The sequence below is a fragment of the Eucalyptus grandis genome, chromosome 3 (assembly GCF_016545825.1).
Source record: "Eucalyptus grandis isolate ANBG69807.140 chromosome 3, ASM1654582v1, whole genome shotgun sequence".
In the NCBI taxonomy this organism is placed as follows: domain Eukaryota; kingdom Viridiplantae; phylum Streptophyta; class Magnoliopsida; order Myrtales; family Myrtaceae; genus Eucalyptus; species Eucalyptus grandis.
The window spans coordinates 28202742-28224931 of NC_052614.1; the positions used below are offsets into that span (position 1 = coordinate 28202742).

At 36.4% G+C, this 22190-nt stretch overlaps 1 protein-coding gene across 1 annotated transcript in view; it reads left to right on the forward strand.

Moving 5' to 3' along the window:
- Nucleotides 1-22190, forward strand: part of LOC104436853 (BRAP2 RING ZnF UBP domain-containing protein 1-like) — a 66436-nt gene that overhangs the window by 15757 nt on the left and 28489 nt on the right. The window lies entirely within an intron of this gene.

Here is a 22190-nt window from a genome sequence, read left to right on the forward strand (position 1 = left end):
ACCATGGCACTCGAAAGATGCAAAATTCATGTGAGAGCCCCTCTTTTAATAGCATACGTGAGCACAATGCATGCGTGATAGGAGAAGATGCAATCAACACCTTGCCAATCCATGCCCTCAATAATGCTACCAATATTGACACCGATTGTTTACATGACAATACCAAACACGAAAAACACAAACACAACCAAATAATGATAACAAGTCTAACGGATCTAGTTATGAATGTTGAGAAAAGCGTTCCATACATAATAGATAATCGATCACCCAATAAAATACTTCTCTTTGTAGATGGAACCATCTTGTAATAACTAAAAAACGATAAAGAAAAAGCAAGATGAAATAAGTACTTCATCCGAGATTCCAAAAGGTCTTGATCTCTTCAAAACGTGTTCAGAATTTGGTGTTTGGTAGTCCATGGCTGAGTTGTTGGTTGCATGAGTCTTGGGACGCTTTAACATAATTGTATTGAAAAACAAAAAGTAAATAGAATGCCCCACTAAAATATGGAACTTTTAAAAATACAAAATCAGGATTCACAAAACATTTTATAGAAAGGTTTAGGATACATTCAAGACAATTAGAAAAAGCGAGTTTATTGAGAAAGTTTAGTTAGGATAGATTCAGTGCTTACGGGATCTAGTAGGTGATACCTAGAGCTAGTATGCGAGAGTGCAATTCTAATAGTTTTTTAAGTTTGTCTCAATGATGTCAACTTTCCAATCCGATCTGAATTTGTCTCAATGAGTGGCATCCCGACAATAACAACCACAATACAGACATAAGGGAGCATATGGAGTCTAGAAGTTGCACAAGTTTTTCGCTAACTATAAGGTCAAAGTGAGACAGAGATGCTAAATTGCCTATTAAGTTAGGTATACGAGGTAACGATGCACAATAAGAGACATGTAGAGTCTGGAGCATCTTTAAAGATTAAATGGATTCAGGTAAATCTCCAATGGTCATAGAACTCAAATACAACTCAGTCAATGATGTCAACTTTCCGATCCAGTCTGGAATTTGTCTCAATGAGTGGCATCCCCACAATGACAACCACGATAGAGACACGAGGGAGCTTGCGGAGTCTGGAAGTTGAGCAAGTTTTTTGCAGTCTTTTAACCCCAAGTGAGACAGAGATGCTAAATCGACTATGGAGTTGGGTATGTGACTTAACGATGCACAATGACAAGTATATAGAGTCTCAAGCTTCTTTAAAGATCAAATGGATTCAGGTAATTCTTCAATAATTGTGGAATTCGAATCCAGCTCAGTCAATGATGACAACTTTCCGATCCAGTCTGGAATTTGTCTCAATGAGTGGCATCCCCACAATGACAATTGCGATAGAGACACGAGGGAGCTTGTGGAGTCTGGTAGTTGAGCAAATTTTTTGCATCCTTCTAACCGCAAGTGAGACAAAGATGCTAAATCACCTATGGAGTTGGGTATGCGAGTTAACGATACACAATAAGAGACATCTAGAGTCTCGAGCTTCTTTAAATATCTAATAGATTCAGGTAATTCTTCAATGGCCATAGAACTCAAATACAATTCAGTCAATGATGTCAACTTTCCGATCCAGTCTGGAATTTGTCTCAATGAGTGGCATCCCGACAATGACAACCACGATAGAGACACGAGGGAGCTTGTGGAGTTTGGTAGTTGAGCAAATTTTTTGCATCCTTCTAACCGCAAGTGAGACAAAGATGATAAATCACCTATCGAGTTGGGTATGCAAATTAACGATGCACAATAAGAGACATCTAGAGTCTCGAGCTTCTTTAAATATCCAATAGATTCAGGTAATTCTTCAATGGCCATAGAAGTCAAATACAACTCAGTCAATGATGTCAACTTTCCGATCCAGTCTTCAATTTGTCTCAATGAATGGCATCCCGACAATGACAACCACGATAGAGACACGAGAGACGTTGTGAAGTCTGGGAGTTTAGCAAGTTTTTTACATTCTTCTAACCTCAAGTGAGACAAAGATGCTAAATTACCTATCGAGTTGGGTATGCGAATCAACGATGCACAATAAGAGACATCTAGAGTCTCGAGCTTCTTTAAATATCCAATAGATTCAGGTAATTCTTCAATACTCGTGGATTTCAAATCCAGCGCAGTCAATGATGTCAACTTTCCGATCCATTCTGGAATTTGTCTCCATGAGTGGCATCCCGACAATGACAACCTCGATAGAGACACGAGGGAGCTTGTGGAGTCTGGGAGTTTAGCAACTTTTTTGCATTCTTCAAAGCTCAAGTGAGACAAAGATGCTAAATTACCTATCGAGTTGGGTATGCGAATTAACGATGCACAACAAGAGACTTCTAGAGTCTCGAGCTTCTTTAAATATCCAATGGATTCAGGTAATTCTTCAATGGCCATAGAACTCAAATACAACTTAGTCAATGATGTCAACTTTCCGATCCAATGAGGAATTTGTCTCAATGAGTGGCATCCCCACAATGAAAACCACGATAGAGACACGAGGGAGCTTGCGGAGTCTGGAAGTTGAGCAAGTTTTTTGCAGTCTTTCAACCCCAAGTGAGACAGAGATGCTAAATCGCCTATGGAGTTGGGTATGCGAGTTAATGATGCACAATGACAAGTATATAGAGTATCGAGCTTCTTTAAAGATCCAATGGATTCAGGTAATTCTTCAATACTGTGGAATTCAAATCCAGCTCGGTCAATGATGTCAACTTTCCGATCCAGATCTGAATTTGTCTCAATGAGTGGCATCCCGACAATGACAACCACGATAGAGACACGAGGGAGCTTGTGGAGTCTGCGGGAGTTGAGCAAATTTTTGCATCCTTCTAACCGCAAGTGAGACAAAGATGCTAAATCACCTATCGAGTTGGGTATGCCAATTAACAATGCACAATAAGAGACATCTAGAGTCTCGAGCTTCTTTAAATATCCAATAGATTCGAGTAATTCTTCAATGGCCATAGAACTTCAAATACAATTCAGTCAATGATGTCAACTTTCCGATCCAATGAATTTGTCTCAATGAGTGGCATCCCGACAATGACAACCACGATAGAGAAACGAGGGAGCTTGTGGAGTTTGGTAGTTGAGCAAATTTTTTGCATCCTTCTAACCGCAAGTGAGACAAAGATGATAAATCACCTATCGAGTTGGGTATGCAAATTAACGATGCACAATAAGAGACATCTAGAGTCTCGAGCTTCTTTAAATATCCAATAGATTCAGGTAATTCTTCAATGGCCATAGAACTCAAATACAACTCAGTCAATGATGTCAACTTTCCGATCCAGTCTTCAATTTGTCTCAATGAATGGCATCCCGACAATGACAACCACGAAAGAGACACGAGAGAGTTTGTGAAGTCTGGGAGTTTAGCAAGTTTTTTACATTCTTCTAACCTCAAGTGAGACAAAGATGCTAAATTACCTATCGAGTTGGGTATGCGAATCAACGATGCACAATAAGAGACATCTAGAGTCTCGAGCTTCTTTAAATATCCAATAGATTCAGGTAATTCATCAATACTCGTGGATTTCAAATCCAACGCGAGTCAATGATGTCAACTTTCCGATCCATTCTGAATTTGTCTCATGAGTGGCATCCCGACAATGACAACCTCGATAGAGACACGAGGGAGCTTGTGGAGTCTCGGGAGTTTAGCAACTTTTTGCATTCTTCAAAGCTCAAGTGAGACAAAGATGCTAAATTACCTATCGAGTTGGGTATGCGAATTAACGATGCACAACAAGAGACTTCTAGAGTCTCGAGCTTCTTTAAATATCCAATGGATTCAGGTAATTCTTCAATGGCCATAGAACTCAAATACAACTCAGTCAATGATGTCAACTTTCCGATCCAATGAGGAATTTGTCTCAATGAGTGGCATCCCCATAATGACAACCACGATAAAGACACGAGGGAGCTTGTGGAGTCTGGAAGTTGAGCAAGTTTTTTGCAGTCTTTGAACCCCAAGTGAGATAGAGATGCTAAATCGCCTATGGAGTTGGGTATGCGAGTTAACGATGCACAATGACAGGTATATAGAGTCTCGAGCTTCTTTAAAGATCCAATGGATTCAGGTAATTCTTCAATACTTGTGGAATTCAAAATCCAGCTTTCCGATCAATGATGTCAACTTTCCGATCCAAATCTGAATTTCTCTCAATGAGTGGCATCCCGACAATGACAACCGCGATAGAGACACGAGGGAGCTTGTGGAGTCTGGTAGTTGAGCAAATTTTTTGCATCCTTCTAACCGCAAGTGAGACAAAGATGCTAAATCACCTATCGAGTTGGGTATGCAAATTAACGATGCACAATAAGAGACATCTAGAGTCTCGAGCTTCTTTAAATATCCAATAGATTTAGGTAATTCTTCATTGGCCATAGAACTCGAATGTAGCTCCGTTAATGATGTCAACTTTCCGATCCAATCTGGAATTTTTCTCAATGAGTGGCATCTCTACAATGACAACCACGATAGAGACACGAGGGAGGTTGTGAAGTCGGGAGTTTAGCAAGTTTTTGCATTCTTCTAAGCTCAAGTGAGACAAAGATGCTAAATTACCTATCGAGTTGGGTATGCGAATTAACGATGCGCAATAAGAGACTTCTAGAGTCTCGAGCTTCTTTAAATATCCAATGGATTCAGGTAATTCTTCAATACTTGTGGAATTCAAATCCAGCTCAGTCAGTGATGTCAACTTTCCGATCCAGTCTGGAATTTGTCTCCATAAGTGGCATCCCGACAATGACAACCTCGATAGAGACACGAGGGAGCTTATGGGGTTTTGGAGTTTAGCAACTTTTTTGCATTCTTCTAAGCTCAAGTTTGACAAAGATGCTAAATTCCCTATCGAGTTGGGTATGCGAATTAACGATGCACAATAAGAGACTTCTAGAGTCTTGAGCTTCTTTAAATATCCAATGGATTCAGGTAATTCTTCAATGGCCATAGAACTCAAATACAACTCAGTCAATGATGTCAACTTTCCGATCCAGTGAGGAATTTGTCTCAATGAGTGGCATCCCCACAATGACAACCACGATAGAGACACGAGGGAGCTTGTGGAGTCTGGAAGTTGAGCAAGTTTTTTGCAATCTTTTAACCCCAAGCGAGACAAAGATGCTAAATCGCCTATGGAGTTGGGTATGCGAGTTAACGATGCACAATGAGAGGTATATAGAGTCTCGAGCTTCTTTAAAGATCCAATGGATTCAGGTAATTCTTCAATACTTGTGGAATTCAAATCCAGCTCAGTCAATGATGTCAACTTTCCGATCCAGTCTGGAATTTGTCTCAATGAGTGGCATCCCGACAATGACAACCGCGATAGAGACACGAGGGAGCTTGTGGAGTCTGGTAGTTTAGCAAATTTTTGCATCCTTCTAACCGCAAGTGAGACAAAGATGCTAAATCACCAATCGAGTTGGGTATGCAAATTAACGATGCACAAGAAGAGACATCTAGAGTCTCGAGCTTCTTTAAATATCCAATAGATTCGGTAATTCTTCAATGGCCATAGAACTCAAATACAATGATGTCAACTTTCCGATCCATCAATTTGTCTCAATGAGTGGCATCCCCACAATGACAACCAATTTGTCTCAAGTTGAGCAAGTTTTTTGCATCCGTCGTTTAACCCCAAGTGAGACAAAGATGCAAATCCCTATGGAGTTAGGTATGCAAACGATGACAACCATGATCCAATGATTCGAATTCTTCAATACTCATGAACTCAAATCCAACTCAGTCAATGATGTCAACTTTCCGATCCAGGGTCTCAGGTGGCATCCCGTGACAACCACGATAGAGACACGAGGAGCTTGTGTTTGGGAGTTTAGCAAGTTTTTACATTCTTCTAACCGCAATTGAGACAAAGATGCTAAATCACCTATCGAGTTGGGTATGCGAATTAAGGAAGCACAATAAGAGACATCTAGAGTCTCGAGCTTCTTTAAATATCCAATAGATTCAGGTAATTCCTCAATACTCGTGGATTTCAAATCCAACTCAATTAATGATGTCAACTTTCCGATCCATTAAGGAATTTGTCTCCATGAGTGGCATCCCGACAATGACAACCTCGATAGAGACACGAGGGAGCTTGTGGAGTCGGGAGTTTAGCAACTTTTTTTGCATTCTGCTAAGCTCAAGTGAGACAAAGATGCTAAATTACCTATCGAGTTGGGTATGCGAATTAACGATGCGCAATAAGAGACTTCTAGAGTCTCGAGCTTCTTTAAATATCCAATGGATTCAGGTAATTCTTCAATGGCCATAGAACTCAAATACAACTCAGTCAATGATGTCAACTTTCCGATCCAGTGAGGTATTTGTCTCAATGAGTGGCATCCCCACAATGACAACCCTAATAAAGACACGAGGGAGCTTGTGGAGTCTGGAAGTTGAGCAAGTTTTTTGCATCCTTGTAACCCCAAGTGAGACAGAGATGCTAAATCGCCTATGGAGTTGGGTATGCGAGTTAATGATGCACAATGAAGAGGTATATAGAGTCTCGAGCTTCTTTAAAGATCCAATGGATTCAGGTAATTCTTCAATACTTGTGGAATTCAAATCCAGCTCAGTCAGTGATGTCAACTTTCCGATCCAGTCTGGAATTTGTCTTAATGAGTGGCATCCCGACAATGACAACCACGATAGAGACACGAGGGAGCTTGTGGAGTCTAGGGAGAGTTGAGCAAATTTTTTTGCATCCTTCTAATCGCAAGTGAGACAAAGATGCTAGATCACCTATGGAGTTGGGTATGCAAATTAACGATGCACAATAAGAGACATCTAGAGTCTCGAGCTTCCTTTAAATATCCAATAGATTCAAAGATGTAATTCTTCAATGGCCATAGAACTCAAATACAGTCTCGAGCTTCTTTAAAGTCAATGATGTCAACTTTCCGATCCAATGCAACTTTCCGATCCTAGGAATTTGTCTCAATGAGTGGCATCCCGACAATGACAACCACGATAGAGACACGAGGGAGGTTGTGAAGTCTGGGAGTTTAGCAAGTTTTTTACATTCTGCTAAGCTCAAGTGAGACAAAGATGCTAAATTACCTATCGAGTTGGGTATGCGAATCAACGATGCACAGTAAGAGACATCTAGAGTCTCGAGCTTCTTTAAATATCCAATAGATTCGGGTAATTCTTCAATACTCGTGGATTTCAAATCCAAATCAGAATCAATGATGTCAACTTTCCGATCCAAGGAATTTGTCTCAATGAGTGGCATCCCGACAATGACAACCTCGATAGAGACACGAGGGAGCTTGTGGAGTCCGGTAGTTGAGCAAGTTTTTTGCATTCGCTTTAACTCCAAGTGAGACAAAGAGATGCTAAATTACCTATCGAGTTGGGTATGTGAGTTAACGATGCACAATGAGAACTCAAATACAACTTAATGAGTCTCGAGCTTCTTTAAAGATCCAATGGATTGTGGAGTCGGGAAGTTAATTTTTTGCAGCTTCAATGAGACGAGATGCTAAATCGCCTATGGAGTGGAACTCAAATCTCTCGAGCTTCTTTAAAGATCCAATGGATTCAGGTAATTCATGATGTCAACTTTCCGATCCACTGAATTTGTCTTTAATGAGTGGCATCCCGACAATGACAACCACGATAGAGACACGAGGGAGGTTGTGAAGTCTGGGAGTTTAGCAAGTTTTTTACATTCTGCTAAGCTCAAGTGAGACAAAGATGCTAAATTACCTATCGAGCTGGGTATGCGAATCAACGATGCACAATAAGAGACATCTAGAGTCTCGAGCTTCTTTAAATATCCAAAAGATTCAGGTAATTCTTCAATACTCGTGGATTTCAAATCTAACTCAGTCAATGATGTCAACTTTCCGATCCAGTCTGGAATTTGTCTCAATGAGTGGCATCCCGACAATGACAACCTCGATAGAGACACGAGGGAGCTTATGGGGTCTGGGAGTTTAGCAACTTTTTTGCATTCTTCTAAGCTCAAGTTTGACAAAGATGCTAAATTCCCTATCGAGTTGGGTATGCAAATTAACGATGCACAATAAGAGACATCTAGAGTCTCGAGCTTCTTTAAATATCCAATAGATTCAGGTAATTCTTCAATGGCCATAGAACTCAAATACAACTCGTCAATGATGTCAACTTTCCGATCCAATGAGGAATTTGTCTCAATGAGTGGCATCCCGACAATGACAACCGCGATAGAAACACGAGGGAGCTTGTGGAGTCCGGTAGTTGAGCAAATTTTTGCATCCTTCTAACCGCAAGTGAGACAAAGATGCTAAATCACCTATTGAGTTGGGTATGAAAATTAACGATGCACAATAAGAGATATCTAGAGTCTCGAGCTTCTTTAAATATCCAATAGATTCAGGTAATTCTTCAATGGCCATAGAACTCAAATACAATTCAGTCAATGATGTCAACTTTCCGATCCAGTCTGGAATTTGTCTCAATGAGTGGCATCCCGACAATGACAACCACGATAGAGACACGAGGGAGGTTGTCAAGTCTGGGAGTTTAGCAAGTTTTTTACATTCTTCTAACCTCAAGTGAGACAAAGATGCTAAATTACCTATCGAGTTGGGTATGTGAATCAACGATGAACAATAAGAGACATCTAGAGTCTCAAGCTTCTTTAAATATCCAATAGATTCAGGTAATTCTTCAATACTTGTGGATTTCAAATCTAATGCAATCAGTGATGTCAACTTTCCGATCCAGTCTAGAATTTGTCTCCATGACTGGCATCCCGACAATGACAACCGCGATAGAGACACGAGGGAGCTTGTGGAGTCTGGTAGTTGAGCAAATTTTTTGCATCCTTCTAACCGCAAGTGAGACAAAGACGCTAAATCACCGATCGAGTTGGGTATGCAAATTAACGATGCACAAGAAGAGACGTTTAGAGTCTCGAGCTTCTTTAAATATCCAATAGATTCAGGCAATTCTTCATTGGCCATAGAACTCAAATACAACTCGAGTCAATGATGTCAACTTTCCGATCCAATCGGAATTTGTCTCAATGAGTGGCATCCCCAATGACAACCACGATAGAGACACGAGGAGCTTGTGGAGTTTGGAAGTTGAGCAAGTTTTTGCAGCCTTAACCCCATGCTAAATTGCCTATGGAGTTGGTTATGCGAGTTAACGATGCACAATGAGAGGCCTTTAAAGTCTTGAGCTTCTTTAAAGATCCAATGGATTCAGGTAATTCTTCAATACTCGTGGATTTCAAATCTAGCTGAGTCAATGATGTCAACTTTCCGATCCAGTCTGGAATTTGTCTCAATGAGTGGCATCCCGACAATGACAACCCCGATAGAGACACGAGGGAGGTTGTCAAGTCCGGGAGTTTCGCAAGTTTTTACATTCTTCTAACCTCAAGTGAGACAAAGATGCTAAATTACCTATCGAGTTGGGTATGCGAATCAACGATGCACAATAAGAGACATCTAGAGTCTCGAGCTTCTTTAAATATCCAATAGATTCAGGTAATTCTTCAATACTCGTGGATTTCAAATCCAATCAATCAATGATGTCAACTTTCCGATCCACTGAATTTGTCTCCATGAGTGGCATCCCGACAATGACAACCTCGATAGAGACACGAGGGAGCTTGTGGAGTCTGGGAGTTTAGCAACTTTTTTGCATTCTTCTATGCTCAAGTGAGACAAAGATTCTAAATTACCTATCGAGTTGGGTATGGGAATTAATGATGCACAACAAGAGACTTCTAGAGTCTCGAGCTTCTTTAAATATCCAATGGATTCAGGTAATTCTTCAATGACCATAGAACTCAAATACAACTCAGTCAATGATGTCAACTTTCCGATCCAGTGAGGTATTTGTCTCAATGAGTGGCATCCCCACAATGACAACCCTGATAGAGACACGAGGGAGCTTGTGGAGTCTGGAAGTTGAGCAAGTTTTTTGCAGCCTTGTAACCCCAAGTGAGACAGAGATGCTAAATCGCCTATGGAGTTGGGTATGCGAGTTAATGATGCACAATGATAGGTATATAGAGTCTCGAGCTTCTTTAAAGATCCAATGGATTCAGGTAATTCTTCAATACTTGTGGAATTCAAATCCAGCTCAGTCAGTGATGTCAACTTTCCGATCCAGTCTGGAATTTGTCTTAATGAGTGGCATCCCGACAATGACAACCACGATAGAGACACGAGGGAGGTTGTGAAGTCTGGGAGTTTAGCAAGTTTTTTACATTCTGCTAAGCTCAAGTGAGACAAAGATGCTAAATTACCTATCGTTGATGCAAAACGATGCACAATTCTAGAGTCTCGAGCTTCTTTAATATCCAAAAGATTCAGGTAATTCTTCAATACTCATGGATTTCAAATACAACTAGCAGACAACTTTTCCGATCCAGATGCTCAAATCACCGCGATCACGAGGGAGCTTGTGGAGTCTGGTAGTTTAGCAAGCATTCAATAAGCTCATCTGAGACAAAGATGCTAAATTACCTATCGAGTTGGGTATGCGAATTAACATGCGCAATAAGAGACTTCTAGAGTCTCGATTCTTTAAATATCCAATGGATGGAATTCAAATACTAATTCAAATCCAGCTCCGTCGATGATGTCAACTTTCCGATCCACTGAATTTGTCTCAATGAGTGGCATCCCGACAATGACAACCGCGATAGAGACACGAGGGAGCTTGTGGAGTCTGGTAGTTGAGCAAATTTTTGCATCCTTCTAACCGCAAGTGAGACAAAGATGCTAGATCACCTATTGAGTTGGGTATGCAAATTAACGATGCACAATAAGAGACATCTAGAGTCTCGAGCTTCTTTAAATATCCAATAGATTCAGGTAATTCTTCAATGGCCATAGAACTCAAATACAACTCAGTCAATGATGTCAACTTTCCGATCCAATCTGGAATTTGTCTCAATGAGTGGCATCCCGACAATGACAACCACGATAGAGACACGAGGGAGGTTGTGAAGTCGGGGAGGTTAGCAAGTTTTTTACATTCTTCTAAGCCCAAGTGAGACAAAGATGCTAAATTACCTATCGAGTTGGGTATGCGTGTTAACGATGCACAATGAGAGGCATTTAAAGTCTCGAGCTTCTTTAAAGATCCAATGGATTCGGGTAATTCTTCAATACTCGTGGATTTCAAATCCAACTCAGTCAATGATGTCAACTTTCCGATCCAATCTGGAATTTGTCTCAATGAGTGGCATCCCGACAATGACAACCCCGATAAAGACACGAGGGAGCTTGTAGAGTCTGGGAGTTGAGCAAGTTTTTTGCATTCTTCTAACCGCAAGTGAGACAAAGATGCTAAATCACCTATCGAGTTGGGTATGCGAATTAACGAAGCACAAGAAGAGACATTTAGAGTCTCGAGCTTCTTTAAATATCCAATGATTCAGGTAATTCTTCAATACTTGTGGATTTCAAATCCAGCTTAGTCAATGATGTCAACTTTCCGATCCAGTCTGGAATTTGTCTCAATGAGTGGCATCCCGACAATGACAACCGCGATAGAGACACGAGGGAGCTTGTGGAATTAGGGAGTTGAGCAAGTTTTTTGCATTCTTCTAACCACAAGTGAGACAAAGATGCTAAATCACCTATGGAGTTGGGTATGCGAATTAACGATGCACAAGAAGAGACATTTAAAGTCTCGAGCTTCTTTAAATATCCAATAGATTCAGGTAATTCTTCATTGGCCATAGAACCCGAATGCAGCTCAGTCAATGATGTCAACTTTCCGATCCATTTTGGAATTTGTCTCAATGAGTGGCATCTCCACAATGACAACCACGATAGAGACACGAGGGAGCTTGTGGAGTCTGGAAGTTGAGCAAGTTTTTTGCAGTCGTTTAACCCCAAGCGAGACAGAGATGCTAAATCGCCTATGGAGTTGGGTATGCGAGTTAACGATGCACAATGAGAGGCCTTTAAAGTCTGGAGCTTCTTTAAAGATCCAATAGATTCGGGTAATTCTTCAATACTCGTGGATTTCAAATTCAGCTCAGTCAATGATGTCAAGTTTCCGATCCAATCTGGAATTTGTCTCAATGAGTGGCATCCCGATAGTGATAACCCCGATAAAGACATGAGGGAGCTTGTGAGTCTGGAGTTTAGCAAGTTTTTACATTCTTGTAACCCAAGTGAGACAAAGATGCTAAATCACCTATCGAGTTGGGTATGCGAATTAACAAAGCACAAGAAGAGACATTTAGAGTCTCGAGCTTCTTTAAATATCCAATGGATTCAGGTAATTCTTCAATGACCATAGAACTCAAATACAACTCAGTCAATGATGTCAACTTTCCGATCCGATCGGAATTTGTCTTAATGAATGGCATCCCGACAATGACAACCACGATAGAGACACGAGGGACCTTGTGGAGTCTGGTAGTTGAGCAAGTTTTTTGCAGTCTTTTAACCCCAAGTGAGACAGAGATGCTAAATCGCCTATGGAGTTGGGTATACGTGTTAACGATGCACAATGAGAGGCATTTAGAGTCTCGAGCTTCTTTAAAGATCCAATGGATTCAGGTAATTCTTCAATACTCATGGATTTCAAATCCAGCTCAGTTAATGATGTCAACTTTCCGATCCAGTCTGGAATTTGTCTCAATGAGTGGCATCCTGACAATGACAACCACGATAGAGACACGAGGGTGCTTGTGGAATCTGGGAGTTGAGTAAGGTTTTTGCATCCTGTTAGGTCCAAGTGAGACAAAGATGCTAAATCACCTATCGAGTTAGGTATGCAAATTAACGAAGCACAAGAAGGGACATTTAGAGTCTTGAGCTTTTTTAAAGATACAATGAATTCAGGTAATTCTTCAATAGCCGTAGATTTCAAATGCAACGTAGTCAATGATGTCAACTTTTCTATCGAGTCTGGAATTCGTCTCAACGATTGGCATTCCAACAATAATAATTGCGATAGAGACACAAGGGAGCCTATGGAGTTTGGAAGTTGAGTAAGTTTTTTGCATTCTGTCAGGTTAAGGTAAGACAGAGATACTAAATCGCCTATTGAGTTGGGTATGTGGACTAATGATGCACAATAAGAGGCATCTAATGTTTCAAGCTTCTTCAAAGATCCAATGGATTTAGGTAATTCTTCAATTCCTGTGTCTGAGAGGTTTAGTTGAGTTAACGATATAAGAGATCCCAAGGATTCAGGAAGTCGAGCAAGTAGTCCACAATGTGAGGCATCTAGAGTCTCCAACTTTGTCAAACGACCTATTGAAATTGGAATCTCTCGTATATCAATGTCATTTATGACAAGCTCCCTCAATTCTTCCATTCTACCTATTCCTAGTGGTAGCTCCTTCAATTTGTTACAATTTATGACAATCAAGGTGACAAGTGTCTTAATGTCCTTGATAGAAGGATGAATCTCTTCTAGATCCTGACAATCTCTAAGTTCCAAAGTCTCCAAGCTATTGAAAGCAGACAAGTCAGGAGTTGTTCTCAATACACAATTCCAAAGCATGAGAGTTTTGAGCTCCGTTGCCATCTGAGAGAAAGAGAGGTCACCATTTTGAGATTGGACAAAAGAAGAAATAAGTGTGCTCCCTACTTCTTCACAGCTGTCTTATTTAATTTTAAATGTTTCTTTTCAATAGTGTATTCGCTAAGCTAGTATATAAATGTTTTTAAGCATATCATTGCAAAGAGAGCGCTAGGGATGTACGAGTGCTAACTACAATTATTTGCTAATAAAATTTCATAGAAAATATCATATTTATTTTTTCAAAGTTAAGATTATGTTGTTATTTGTTAATTAGAGATATGCAAATTTTATTATCAAATTACAAATGACAAAGTCAAATGGAAGAAAAGAGATGCATTCATTTGGTGCCTTGTTTTCTTTCAATATTATGAAATTAAAGAGAAATGGCTATTTTAATTATGAAAGCAATTTTTAAATGCTATATGTATAAGATATAAAAAATGTGTTGTATTAAAAATATTTAAATGCCATTTCAAGGATAATTTTATTACTCATATAACATTACTACTTTATAAATGTGTTGTACGGTGACTTCAACAATCAACAATAATAATGAATAAATATTGTGTTCAACAAGTCAGAGTAGTTCACAAATTATTTCCATTACTCTAAAAGTAACAATGAATTTAAGATTTTAGTATGTATATAAAACACAAGTCACTGTGAGGGTTTGTGTTTCTCCATGAAAAAAGATCCATATATACATATAACAAGAATTGCTAAAAGACATTATTTTGCATTTGGATAAATTAACTAGAAACCATATACAATTTAGATTAAAGTTAAGATAGGCACAATATTATAATTATATCTTTGATAGATATTAATTAACACAAGTAAAAGAGTTTTTATTAGTAGGTTTGATGTTAAGCATGACTGGTCATTAAAATTTAAAGGGAAAAAGCTCTGACATATTTAAGTGCCTATAAATTCTTCTTATGCTTTAAGGAAAATATATGAGAAAGGACTTCAGAAGAAATAAAGGAGAACTTGATGCAATTGGGGCCACTGATAACACATGGTTATTTATAGGAGATATGCCTTCTCTACATCTTACCTTTAGTGGGCCCCATCCTCCCCAATTCTCCGAAATCTGACTATCCTCCAAGCCTAGTATGATTAATTTCTTTGGGTGAAAGTTAGCCTCTTCAAAATCCAAGCAACAATTCTCCCATTCAAGCCATCTTAATTGAGGAAGTAAGTTGTGAAAATCTCCAGTAAGATTCACTCCGCTCAGTCGAAGGATCCTCAACTTGGTCAATTCTTTAAAGTTCTCAACCGTGTAGCTTTCTTGCCCATCATCTTTGTCGAGACAAAGGACCTCAATTTTATCGGTGCCCTATGATTTAAAAACATTGTGGATCATAGTATTGGATGATGGGATGAGACTAACTATATATAAGAAAAAATGTATCATTTAAAATTTTTTGTCATACTATTATGATGTAGGGTTCTCACCTTCGACTTCATGACATGATAGATTATGGTTACATATTACTTATCTAATCTATATAAAAGTGTGAAGCTTAATAGGGAGTCCCCTAATTTTCCTCTACCAATTATGTCCTTCACAATTTGCACGTTTTAAATTTCCAAAAGTTGCATCCTTTCAAAATTACAATAGAAGGCCTCTCTTCATGCACATACTACTTCAAATATATCTATCAAATCTCATGCCCTTTATTTGGGAAACAACAAAACCCTAACTCACATCCTTTATATGAGGAACAACGTGGCTCTTATGGTTCGAATACATCTATCAAACTTATCATCAAAACATGTATCAATACTCAAGAACCCCAATTGTAGAATCCCCCTCTTTTTCTTATGTATCTTGTTTGCAATTCTCAATAGCAAAATGAAAACAAGAATTCCATCCCAACAATTACGCATGTGTTTTACATCTTATCAATTGTTTTTTCAACAAGTGTTTTTCATTTCATGTTGATGAAAACATATATCAAATGTTCTATAAATGATTTTTACTTCTCTTTTTATTACTACGGATGTTTAATGCTATCTATTCATTTCGTGTTAATTTTGTTACAAAGCAATAGCAGTCATCTAATTTTTTGACCAATTTGCCTGTAGATTAATAAGACCTTGCTAATAGCCAGATTGGACATGAAGATTAATCATATTATGTTAATATTACTTCTGTGCAAGTATATGGTTTTGAAGTTGTTTAATTTTATTACTAATTATCATTCTTTTTATAAATTTCTAAAAAAGTTGCAAGTGTAAAGCTATGTTACCATTCAAATGTAATATTTGACGATTCTCTATATGAAAATAAGATCATGTATGTATCGTTCAAATACTTAACTTCCCAGTTTAATAGGGAGAAATTTTAATTTTGATAATACTTCAACATTGAATTTTTATAATTATGGGATTGAAGATGTATGTTTGCTAATATATGTTTTTTTGAAAATACATGGTTCTCAAATCAAATTATAAAAGTATTGTTAAAAGCATATCATTGCAAATATATATTCTCATAGAAGTACAATGTAACGTTGTAAACAAATATATAATTTCACCTCTAAAAATTCTTGTTTACACTTTTCACGAAACCGTGACTCGGGAATTAATTTTCAGATATGTTTATGCGTACATAGATATCGGGATCATGAATATTTGTTGGGAAGTGCTCATTACTCTTCTAAACGAAATCATTTAGTTTTGTGGTCTTTACTCTTGACCATACACAATTTGTTGAATGATAAAAATAGGATCTCCAAATAATATATTGCTAATATTATTTGCTTCATGAAAATAGGATCTCATTAACGAACATGCCCATTCAAAGTATTACATTTAAAGATGCGTCACTTTTCGAATTTTTAGTGATTAGTTAGGCTCCGATGATTATTTATGTGGTTCGTTTTTTTATTATTTTTTTCTACTAGCGTTTCTCTGATTTCTCCAATATAAAATATAAGTAAGTACCCATCAATTAATGTCATTGACTTTGCTATTGCATGAAAAGACATTTTCTTCCAAAAATGACATTTAACAAATAGTACATTATTCATATTTTGATGAATAGATGCTTTCCTTGGAAGTTACATGCTTAGACCAGATACTCCTCTTCGCATTTTCAGTGGCATATTTGTAGATGACTTTGTCTAACGGTTCATGTATTATATTTAGTTCTTTTCTTTCTTTGCACTTAGTGGTATCAGTTAATATTATTTACTTCTTTTATGTTTACACTAACAGACACTGTTTTTTTTTTTTTTAAAGGGTAAGTTTGAATAGACAAGTTTCTTCCTGTTTTTTTATAGTAATTTAGAAGGTATTTGTTTTGAAATATTATGTTTGTTATGTGATTTGCAATTCATCTTCTTTTTGCATTTAAATACATTGCATGACTACATGAAATTTTAAGCAGACTCAACTTCACTTATCCAATAAATTGTCTTACACAGAAATTCTTTCTTTTTTTAAAGATCAAGAATACATATGTCCTTGGAGCTATGCCATTACTCATAACTCAACAATTTTCTGGCTAGCTAGAAAAATGGAGAAATGCCCCTTCTCACATGCAACGCCCATTTACTTAAAATTGAATGACCTTCCACATCGGGTCCCCGTCGACACATTATACAACTATATGTCAATATTCTTTAGTTACTTACATTTGCATTTCCACTTCTTTGTTTTATTATTAATAACAAATACTTTTTATGCAGCTTCTTTTGCTTTTTTTTTTTTTTTTTTTTTTTTTTTTTTCTGGGTGACAATTTCTTTATATTACGTCTTCTTCCCATATTGCATGGAAAGAATGCCTAGATTCTCTATTTTTCTAGTGTTGTAGATCCTAATAGTCACAAGATTTAAGACTCTACATTTTCTACAATAATCTAGTATCTCACAATTTTTTAGGATTAATTGGAATGTAAGTATGTGATTACCAAATAACCTGTGCCATTTAGTTTTACACATTTATACGCTTTATTTACATATATATTTTATAGCAATGGATTTTCAGAGTACATTTAGATTATTACAACATGTATGGTTGCAGTAATGACTGTTATAGCACCAATGGCTACTCGCAATGAAAGTTATTGTAGCCAGATTATAATAACTATCACCTCGTTGTGTAATAACTAAAATCAACCAAAATACACGTCTTTCTTTTTTTTTTTCTCACGCTATCAATGTTATATTGTTGATAACTGCGTATTAATTATAACTAAAATCAGTTATGGTAATTATGTAATGCTAACATCAATTATACTTATCTTGACTTTAAGCACATATCATATCATTAATAAATAGAATAATAGATAATAGGCAAATAGTTGATGAAATAGTGATTATGTTATATTGATAATTCATAATTCATTATCAGTTATTAGGTTAAAAATTATTTATAATATACTAATTAGGACAATGTTTGGCTCCTTATTAGATATGGTTATTGAAACTTTTCATAAGTTAATATTATATGTTCATAATAAAATGATCATCTCAATTACTAATTATATTAATTATTGCTTAATTGTGCTATAATTATTATGTCAATCGTACTATTAATTATGTAACAAAAAATAGTTATGTTCATATGATCACATACCATATGATTAAGCTTAAATCATGACCACAAATTAATTATTAAATGATTAAAATTCATATATTAAATTGTAATTATCCATAATCACAATTTATATATGTCATGCTTTAGAAATAGTATAAATAAAATAAACCATCATAGAAGAAAACAAGTATATGTTTAGAGGCATCTCTTATATGACTGCCTGTAATTCTGTACAGCTAAATGTATAATAAGTTACAACTATTATGATTGAAAAGCTGCGTGGATAGCCATTGTGACTAAAAATATCTATCATCACAAAAAAATAATAATAATAATAATAATAATAATAATAATAATAATAATAATAATAATAATAATAATAATAATAATAAAGAACATGCTTTACAAGAAGCGAATATACTAAAATTGTGGATGAAAGAAAGAGAAAGAATATATTGTTAGAGTGTTCTATTATATGACTACATACATACAGGTGATGGTTGTCAAGATTAAAAAGTTCCATAGATACTTAACATGAGAAACATTCTGTTTATTTCATAAGTGAATCATATTAACAAATCAATAAAAAATATATATAACATGATAGCTCATATTAAATAAGTTAATATTATAAACGTACCAAATATGTGCTAAATGAAAAGCTTACTGAGAATTGAAGGATGTTGAAATATGCATTGTAACGTGGTATTAATTTATGACAAATAAAAAATGGAGGGAAAATTGTCCAAAAAGTCCTAAACCTATTATATTTTTACCAATTCAATCATAAACCTTTCAATTTTCTCAATTTAGTCTTAAATATTTTAACTTCTTCTCAATTGAGCCCATCCAACCAATTTTGACCGAAAATTGCTAATGTAACATTTCTTTTTATAATTGTTTTGATTTTTGATTTTTTTTTTTAACTTTTCTCTTCTTTATTTTTGGGTCTAGCTAGCCATAGGCGAGGGCCGTGATGCCCTCACTAGATTTGGCCAAGTGAGGGCCTTGAGTGAGGTTGCCACCCTCGCTTGGCGAAATCTGGCAAGGGCTTCACGACCCTCACCAATTCTGGGCAAGGGCTCGAGCCCTCACTTTCACCGGTGAGGGCGTCGTGACCCTCGCCAATTCTAGGCGAGGGCTCGAGCCCTCGATTTTGCTAGTGAGGGCGTTGTGGCCCTCGCCTAGGTCAACGAGGATCAATCAGCCCTTGACTATGGCCGGCAAGGGTCATCCAACAACCCTTGGGTCGCAAGGGTAACTCCAACCCCCCTTGGAGAAGTAAAAACCCCCCAAAAAAATAAGTAAAATATTAAAATATTAAAAAGCACCATGTCAGTTGGTCACATAAGCAATTTTCCATCGAAATTAGCCAAATGAATTCAATTGACAAAGAAGTTAATAGATTTAGGACTAAATTGGAAAAAGTACAATAAATTTAGAACTTTTTGGACAATTTTCTCAAACATGGATCAAAAATATTATTTACCATGATAGTACATATTTAACAAATAATGATATAATCGTCAACTAAATCTTTGGGAACTAAGATGCTCACTAGGAGGTCAATGACGTGGAAATAATTGTCAACGTGACAGCATATATTTGCCAAAGAAATGGGATTAATAGAAAAATTATCCATTGTCACAGACGAAGTACTACCACAAAAAGTCTATAGGACAAAAATAATGTGACGAAGTACTACAACGAAAAGTCTACTGGACGGAAATAATATTTGCACATACATAATAAATAATTTTAAAAGCCTCATTGGCAAATTAACGTTGTTAACTAACGCTTAACAGCAAAGAGCTCGATTGCCCAGATTGTGAAAGATAAAAGGATTACATTGAGGAAAAAAATAATTAGAGGCCTTAATCATATTGAAAAGTTTGAAACTGAATTGGTTGTTATATAATAGGTTTAGAACTTTTCGAAAAAGTATCCCGATTGCTCAACCATATTGAAACTCAACTTCACGTGTGCACTAAAATTCTGCTACACAGTTTCCTTCTTTTGCAAAAGATGAAATCCATATCAGAAATCCTTGGAGCTATGTCATTAGTCATAACTCAGCGATCCTCTAGAGACCTAAAACAAAGGAAAAGTGCCTCTACTCACATGCAACGCACGTGTAATCTTTATCGGTAAAATATAGAATGTTTTCCATTTCGCATCCGCCAGGAATGACCTTCTCAGATTTATTCCTAAAATCGAAAGAACTTCCAGAGTGTGTCCCTTTCAACAAATAATTTAAACATTTATTAACATTCCTTCGTTACTTCCATTTGTCCTTTCCACTTCTTTATTTTTATTTTTTAATAACACATACTTCTTTATGCAACATCTTTTGCTTCTTCTTTATTTTTCTTTTTTTTTTTGGTGATAACTTGGTGATAACTTCTTTGTATAGTGTCCTTCTTTATAATGCAAAAAATCCAAAGCAGAATATTTAGATTCTATTTAGGTACTATTTATCAAGTGTTGAAGATCATAATAGTAGTAGAAGTCTATTGTAATGTAACATCTGGTATTTTGGAGGATTAAGTAGAATGTGAATAAGTAATTAACTCAATATGAATAGACTACCTTTGTGGACGGACTTTAAGAAAAGAGAAAAAAGAAAAAGTACGCATGAATCAAAAGAAGAATGTGAGATGGTGAGTTGCATGAGTATGTTGCAAGGTACTTTTGCTTCGTTACCAATTATTTCATCAATCATTTGACACGCATCCAACTCATTCCTTAAACCCTGACACATGAAATGGGAAGAGCTAGAGAGAAATGGATCGGGCGATGTAGCGTTCCATTCGTATTTGATGGATAGTGTAAGTCGTTGACCACCTTTAATTTTTGCAAATTGGTCAAATTTTAGACTAATAGAGAAAATCGAGATACTGAGACTAGAGTGCGCAGCAGAAACCTATGGCTCTATTACTTCCATCTAAAACTATTTTGACAAGTAGTGACAACTTGCAAAGGTGTCTCATTATGACTAAAAAGTAACCATCATCACCAAAAAAGTTATTTAAACATGCTTTACAAGTAGATGTACTAATAAAAATTGTCCATCATAGAAGAAAAAAGAACCTATGTCAGAGGGCTTTATTACATGACAACATAAACTTCAATAATAAGTATAACGAGATGTATAATAAGTGATGGCCGTAATGATTAAAAGTTTTAGGCATACTCATTATGAGAAAATATCTTGTCATATTTTATAAGTAAATTATAATAACATCCAAAAAAAATTGTAACATTATAGCTCACATTTAACAATTAAATGATAGAAATGTACTAAATATGTGCTAAATAAACTGCTTGCTAACAGTTGAACAATGTAGAAATATTTATTATACCGTGGCAGTCAATATTTGGTAAATAAAAAATTGATACAAGAATTAGGTCACATGCTAGCCCATATTTAACAAATGATGATATAAAATTAAGTAAATCTTTTTGTTAAATCAGATGCTCACTAAGAGTTGAGCTATGTAGAAGTGATTATTATGGGATGATAGTGAATATTTGACCAATAAATGTTATTAGGGAATTAATAGAAATATTATCGATTGTCAGAAAATTAAAAAATAATAGTAGCAAATTCATAGAAAAGATTATGCACTGTTATAGAAAGTCTATAGAACGAAAATAATATTTGTTTAGAGGGTTACATTGCAAGGTTGCGTATATATCTTAAATAAATATGAAAGTCATATCATCGAATTGATGGTGATGACTAATGGTTGACAGCAAAGAACATGATTACATAAATTGTGAAAGACAATGGACTATAATATTTTTTTTTAAAAAAAATAGATAGGGGACTAAATCACATAAATAGTAATACTTAGGAGACGAAAACTATACTTAATCCAATTCTAAAAAATACGGGACCAGCTAGTCATCATAAATGAATGGAGATCTCATTTATTATAGCAAACAACTCATAAGAAAGTCAGTACTCAGTAAAAGGAAAAAGAATGAAAAGACCTCACAAGAAATCAAATAAAAAATCCAAACATCATGGATGTGCATCAAACATGTTCGTGGGAAAAGCATGGCCGCCAACAATTTATAGAAAATCAGCTTTTCTTTGAAAGTGCTCTGTCAAATATTATGCTTTTG